The 6047-nt window shown below is 36.6% G+C and overlaps 1 long non-coding RNA gene and 2 other non-coding genes across 3 annotated transcripts; all 3 read left to right on the top strand.

Moving 5' to 3' along the window:
• Positions 1–1243: 1243 nt before the first annotated feature.
• Positions 1244–5353, top strand: LOC127645360 (uncharacterized). Its single transcript, XR_007970774.1, has 5 exons — positions 1244–3199; positions 3467–3567; positions 4642–4702; positions 5032–5110; positions 5286–5353. It is a non-coding gene; the product is annotated as an uncharacterized LOC127645360 (long non-coding RNA).
• Positions 4426–4560, top strand: LOC127645883 (small nucleolar RNA SNORA13). The gene has a single exon (XR_007970850.1). It is a non-coding gene; the product is annotated as a small nucleolar RNA SNORA13 (small nucleolar RNA).
• Positions 4789–4921, top strand: LOC127645884 (small nucleolar RNA SNORA13). Its single transcript, XR_007970851.1, has one exon. It is a non-coding gene; the product is annotated as a small nucleolar RNA SNORA13 (small nucleolar RNA).
• Positions 5354–6047: the final 694 nt, after the last annotated feature.

Below are 6047 nucleotides of genomic sequence, written 5' to 3' on the forward strand. Positions count from 1 at the left end.
GCTGTTTGCGGTACTTCGTGACATAAGCAGTGACAGCTGACGTAAGCATGTTCCAGCTCACCACGCCCTTGATATGAGCTACCACGCCCATGGCAGTATAAAAACCATCTCGTTTCGTCAAAACCACTGTAGCGAGTCAGGAGTTGGAATTGCGAGTATTGAAAACGATCAGGATAGAGTATTTTAGCATCTATTTAGCATAGCATTTATATAGTTATTTAGATTATTTCGTGTAGCCTAGGTAGTTAATTAGCATATTTGTTAGTGTAGTATTGTTAGAAGCATAGTTAGTTAGTAGCATAGTATTGCGTCAGTTAGGATAGCTTCAAGTTAGCGTAGATTATCTGTATTTAGTACAGTGGTCAGGATGGTACGTAGGTGTAATGTTGCTGGTTGCAACAGCACTGCTGGACTGTATTGCTTTCCATATAGACTTGGAAATTAGGCGCCAGGGGTTGCACGTCCTTGTTCTGGAAGACCGTGAGTTCCCGCCTAGAGCTGTAGGAGTGTGCAAACTGCATTTTACGCGGGATTGCTTCTCCAACGCAATGGAGGTGGAAATGGCCTTCTCCAAACAGCTCGCGCTGAAAAGCGACGCAGTGCCAAACGCTGCTCCTCCTGCATGGACTCCACCACCTCAGCGGCGTCTTGAGGTGAGTGATCATATATATTTGAATCACAATTTATGGTTAGGCTAAAGTTAATCCTCTGGTGCCGACAAACGCGTGTTCGCGATGCGGGAGTGTTAAACGTATTGCACCCTTATACATTGTATTACGGTATTGACTACCTGTATAGTTTTATTTGGAGGTATATGGTTTTGTACATGATGACGTTACGCTTTACGTCACATTCTTCTAAGTTGAGAGAACAGCTAACTGATGTTATGTTCAAGTGAAGCTTGCTAAATAAAAATCCTGCTAAAAGGTTAAACATCACTGAACAGCGTTTCGTTTGTTTTTCCTGCACGCGAGTGAAGGTCAATGCGCACTCGGATGCTCAACAGGGAGTTAAAACTGCAGTTTGAGCCAGCGGCTCGAATTGATATGGCTCCGGCCCTGTGTCCACAGACAATTCACCCTCCTCCACTTCAGGTGAAGGTGGGGGAGAAAGGTCCTCGACTTCAAAAGACCGCTCCGTGGCAAAGTTACTTGCGTCACTCCAGTCACTCTCCATTTTAGAGTGTGACAGCAGCTGTCAATTAATCTGTCACTACGGGTCTCAGGTGCAAAGGTATGATGGCTGTATAGCTTTCTTTAGAGGTAACCATTGCGAACAAGAACGTGATCTTCCCTCCTTTTATAGAAATCAGTCTTCTCTTATAATCCAATCAGAATGATAGGGTGATTTCACCTGATTAGTACTTGTTCACACTTTCCCAAATGCTGCTAATATGATTAGTGAAATTATGTTGGCTGGCCATTTTGTGCCAGGACCAAAAAAAAGTGAAATTTGGGTTTTTGTGATTAAAGTAAAAAAAATTTGGCCAATTAAGCTTTTTGCAATTATTTAAAATGCATCTGATCACTCTACACAATAATCTAGACACAATGTGAATCAACACCACAACAAATGAAGCAGAAAAATTTGCAAAACACTAAATGTATGTCACTGCCAATACTTTTGGCAATGGCTGTACTGTGTTATTTATTACAAAAACAGAGAACTCTTTAATAATGATGAGATGATTAGTTTAATATACACTACCAGTCAAATGTTTGCACACACTTGACTGAATACAAGTGAAGCTCAATCGACAGCATTTGTGGCATAATATTGATAACCACTAAAACAAAATTTTAACTTTTCCCTCCTCTTGATTAAAAAAAAGCAAAAATCGAGGTTACTGTGAGGCGCTTACAATGGAAGTGAATGGGACCAATCCATAAACATAAAAATTCTCACTGTTTCTGAAGTATAGCCACAAGAAATGAACAATATGCGTATTTACATGATTTTTAGTGTGATAAAATCGCTTACTAACCCTTTCTGGGTAAAGTTATATCCAATTTTACAACTTTGTTACCTTGACGACATAACACTGTAAACCCTAAAATGACTGTAAAAATGACAATTTAAACAACTTCACAGCTCAAACAATAAATTATTTTTAACAGAATAATTAATGTAAGTGCTTTGTTAAAATTATAAGCTTCACATTTCTGCCTTTAAACCCTCCAAAAATTGTCCCCATTCACTTAATTATTTTCACTTAAAAAAATTGTTTTAAAAGCTTGTGCTTAAATAATTGTAAAACAAATGTAAATTGTGTCCACTTATGGATTTCATTACAAAACTACATTATTAATATGAAAAAGATAATAAACAGGAACTCCTACAATACAGTTGCATATTAAAGGAATGATTCACCCAAAAATTTACATTTACTCATCCTCATGCCGTCCCAGATGTGTATGACTTTCTTTCTTCTGCTGAACACCTTTTTATACACTACATAACCACTTTCACTTCCACATTCTTCTTCTTTTGTTTTTGGCAATTTGCAATCTACAGAGCAGGGAGGTGAATTTATAGTACAAATGACTTAAATATTGATGTTTCTCACCCACGCTTATCATATCGGTTCTGAAGACATGGATTAAAACACTGGAGTCACATAGATTACGTTGAAGCTGCCTTTATGTGCTTTTTGGAGCTTCAAAGTTCTGGTCACCATTTAGTTGCATTGTGTGAACCAACAGATCTAAAATGTTCTTCAGAAAGAAAGTCATCTGGGATGACACGAGGCTAAGTAAATGATGAGAGATTCTTTTTATTTTTTGGTGAACTAGCCCTTTAAAATGGGTTCGTGAAGTGCAGTTTATGATTGTTAATATTTAATAAAATCGATTGATGAAACGTCGAGTGTTCAGAGCTGATGCTAGGCAAAAGGTGGCTACTTTCAAGAAACTAAAACATATGATTGATTTTGTTTAACTTTTTTGGTCACTTCATTTGTCCAATACTTTGTTTGGTTATTTCATTGTTTTGGTGATGGTTTTCTATTCTGAAATGAGGAAAATTTTAATAATAAAGAATGAGTAGGTGTGTCCAAACTTTTGACTAGTATGGCTGCTTGTGATTTTTAGTCAGGCATTTTCATTGTTTCCTAAACTGGGGCTTTATTTCCTTTCTTTTACACGTGGAGATGAGCGGAAACTGATCTGTTCGAGCACACTTTTGGTGGTGTAGTGTATGGGTAAGTGTACTAAATGTTTGATTGCATGGATGTGTTTCGTTGTACACTTTTATTTATAGTAGTCTATTTATAACAAGCGAATTTCAGTTTATTTTAGCTACATGAATGTAGCTGAGATGCACAATAAATCTTATCTGTTGGCTCGTTTATAAAGACCTCGTGCATCTGACAAGCGCATTAAATGTACGTCACTTAAGTATGATTTTGATGATCACGTAACCCATCTACTATTTATTGTATGGTAAATTAATGATTTGTCCTGTCTAGTTTTTGTTCTCAGCGTTTATCAAAACCAGTGGGAAACGTAACACATAACAACATGCTGACACCACGAGGACCATTAGCATAAATTGTGTGCTTAACTGCAGGTATGTCTTTGTGCATTATAAAAATAGATTCTATTATTACATTTGTATGGGTTTTATTCCGTAGTATAAGTGTTATTTACAAACTTTTTTTACTATAACTATTGTTGAACTGGTAGAGCATGGCGCTAGAAGTAATTATTTTCGACGGTACAAACAAGCTGTTAAAATGTACGCCTTGAATGCACACATGCGTCTTGTGCATTTTCTGTTTGATTTATTTCAATAAGGTTTTTAGCTTGAATCCATGCATTCAAACAAATGTTCACCTTAAAACGAATTTATCAAAAAAATTAAATTCTTAAATAATTTACTCGCCTTCATTTTATCCCAGATGTGTATGACGTCTGCAGAACACAAATTAAGATTTTTAGAAGAATGTCAGCTCTGTAGGTCCATACAATGCATGTGAATGGTGACCAGAACTTTTAAGCTATAAAAAGCACAAAGGCAGCATAAAAGTAATCCATAAGATGTCTTCAGAAGTGATATGAAAAGTGTGGGTGAGAAATGGCAAATTGTTGAAGACCTTTTACTATAAACTTCCACGTGATTTGAATTCATGCATATTGACTCTTACTGTTTGGGACTGGTCAAAGGTAGAGATTTATAGTAAGAAGGAACTTTAAATATTGATCTGTTTATCATTCATTTTTTGCTGCCATTGTGCTTTTTGGACCTTCAAAGTTTTGGTCACCATTGACCTGAATTGTATAAATCTACAGACCTGAAATGTTCTTAAAAAAATTGTGTTTGGCAGAATAAAGTCATACACATCTGGTATGGCATAAATTGAGTAAATTATAAGAGATTATTCAATTTTGGGTGAAGTATCCCTTTAATGCCCAGTGCCCAGAGTCTTGCCTTTGTGTTGCCCATTCGTTTTGTATTAGATGAATGTGGTGTCTACTAAGGCATACAATATTATCTTGCAATAGCCAAATTTGTATGAGGACATGCTTGTCCTTTTTTACTTGTGCTATGTCAAGAACAAAAATAAAATAAAAACGACCATTATGCATGATGTATTCTTTTGCTTGCGTGCTTTTTTTTTGACAATCCTATTCTATCATTCAGGTGACCGACCATTGCAACAGAAGGCTGCTACAGCAACATGGATGGGGTTCAGTGACCGTTGGTATGCCCCTTTTGGATGTTTTATCTTTTGTATTTTTTTTATTAAGTCTGGATTTGTAGTGTTCATGTCTGATTTTAATTAAATCATGCCTTAAAGTGTTACCTGTTCATTACTGATTCGATGAATGTGGTGTCAACTAAGGCATACATTAAAACATGATGTGGCTGCTGAAAGGTGTTTACTCTCATGCCTTTCAAAAGTTCCATGTTATGGACATTAATAACTAATGACAACTAATGGTGCATTAAGCAATATGTATAATCCATAATGTTCTGTGTCCATAAATACAAAGCTTAGTCATACTAATAACACGTTCCTGTTTGTTAAAGTATGTAAAGCCCACAAAAGCTTCAGGGTGATCCTTTCTAGCGAAGTGAAATGACCCTGCATTAAAGAACCTGTGCTGAGGTGAGTTTATTATCACTGGCTTAAAATGAAATGCTTTTGTGCTTTTTATATTTTGACTAATAAGACTTAGCTGATGTTTAATTGAAATGAATATGTTGCTACACAAGATTTTCAGCATTCACGTGTTTCTGATGGTGATTGCTGGCTTAATGTTTGTTTTGTTATTTTTTTTCAGTGGCTGTGATCTGCATATGTATATCTGCACTACATGACATTTTTATAAATAAAGCCTTTTGCCTCCAATTCTTTCTTTGTGAATTTGTGAGCATTTTACGCACTCTTAAAGATTATTTTTGTTGTTGTTGAATTTGACGTGGATTCAGCGTCATTCAAATGCCGTTGTAGAAATTTACTTTTCATTCAATATCTCTGCTCTGTAGTATATAAGAATATCGCATTTATTATAGAAAGTTTGGTTGGCTGTACTTGCCTCGCAAGCACAGTTAAAATGAACTGAGAAGATTTTGAATTTGAGTTTGTGCATGCATGCTCTGCCTCGCATTCATTGACGCTCACATTTTACACTGGGCTTTCTTCACTACTACCGGCAGGCAATGACTGGGATGCCCTCTTACAAAGCTGAAACATGATTGGCTTTAAATTGACAGTGAAAGCAAATATGGTTCAGGCTACAAGTAATACTAAGCAAAAGATGGGCGGTCAAATCACATTCTAATTTGTCCATTTCGCCCCTATTTAACCCCTGTATTTATGCCTGCCATTAAGGTGAAGATTGTCAGATTTAGATCAGTGGCCGATCGATCGGGGCACCCCTAATTTGCAATTTATGAAATCAAAATTGTATAAAAGAAAGTGCTGTTGCATGAGATAAGGACTCCAGTCAGGGGTGTCAGACCAGGGGTAATGGTGGACCTGAGTATCAGGGGCCCTTACTGTGGGGGGGCACTGAAAGGCAATATTGATAATCCATTGTATT

Source organism: Xyrauchen texanus, chromosome 6, assembly GCF_025860055.1.
Source record: "Xyrauchen texanus isolate HMW12.3.18 chromosome 6, RBS_HiC_50CHRs, whole genome shotgun sequence".
NCBI classification, from domain to species: domain Eukaryota; kingdom Metazoa; phylum Chordata; class Actinopteri; order Cypriniformes; family Catostomidae; genus Xyrauchen; species Xyrauchen texanus.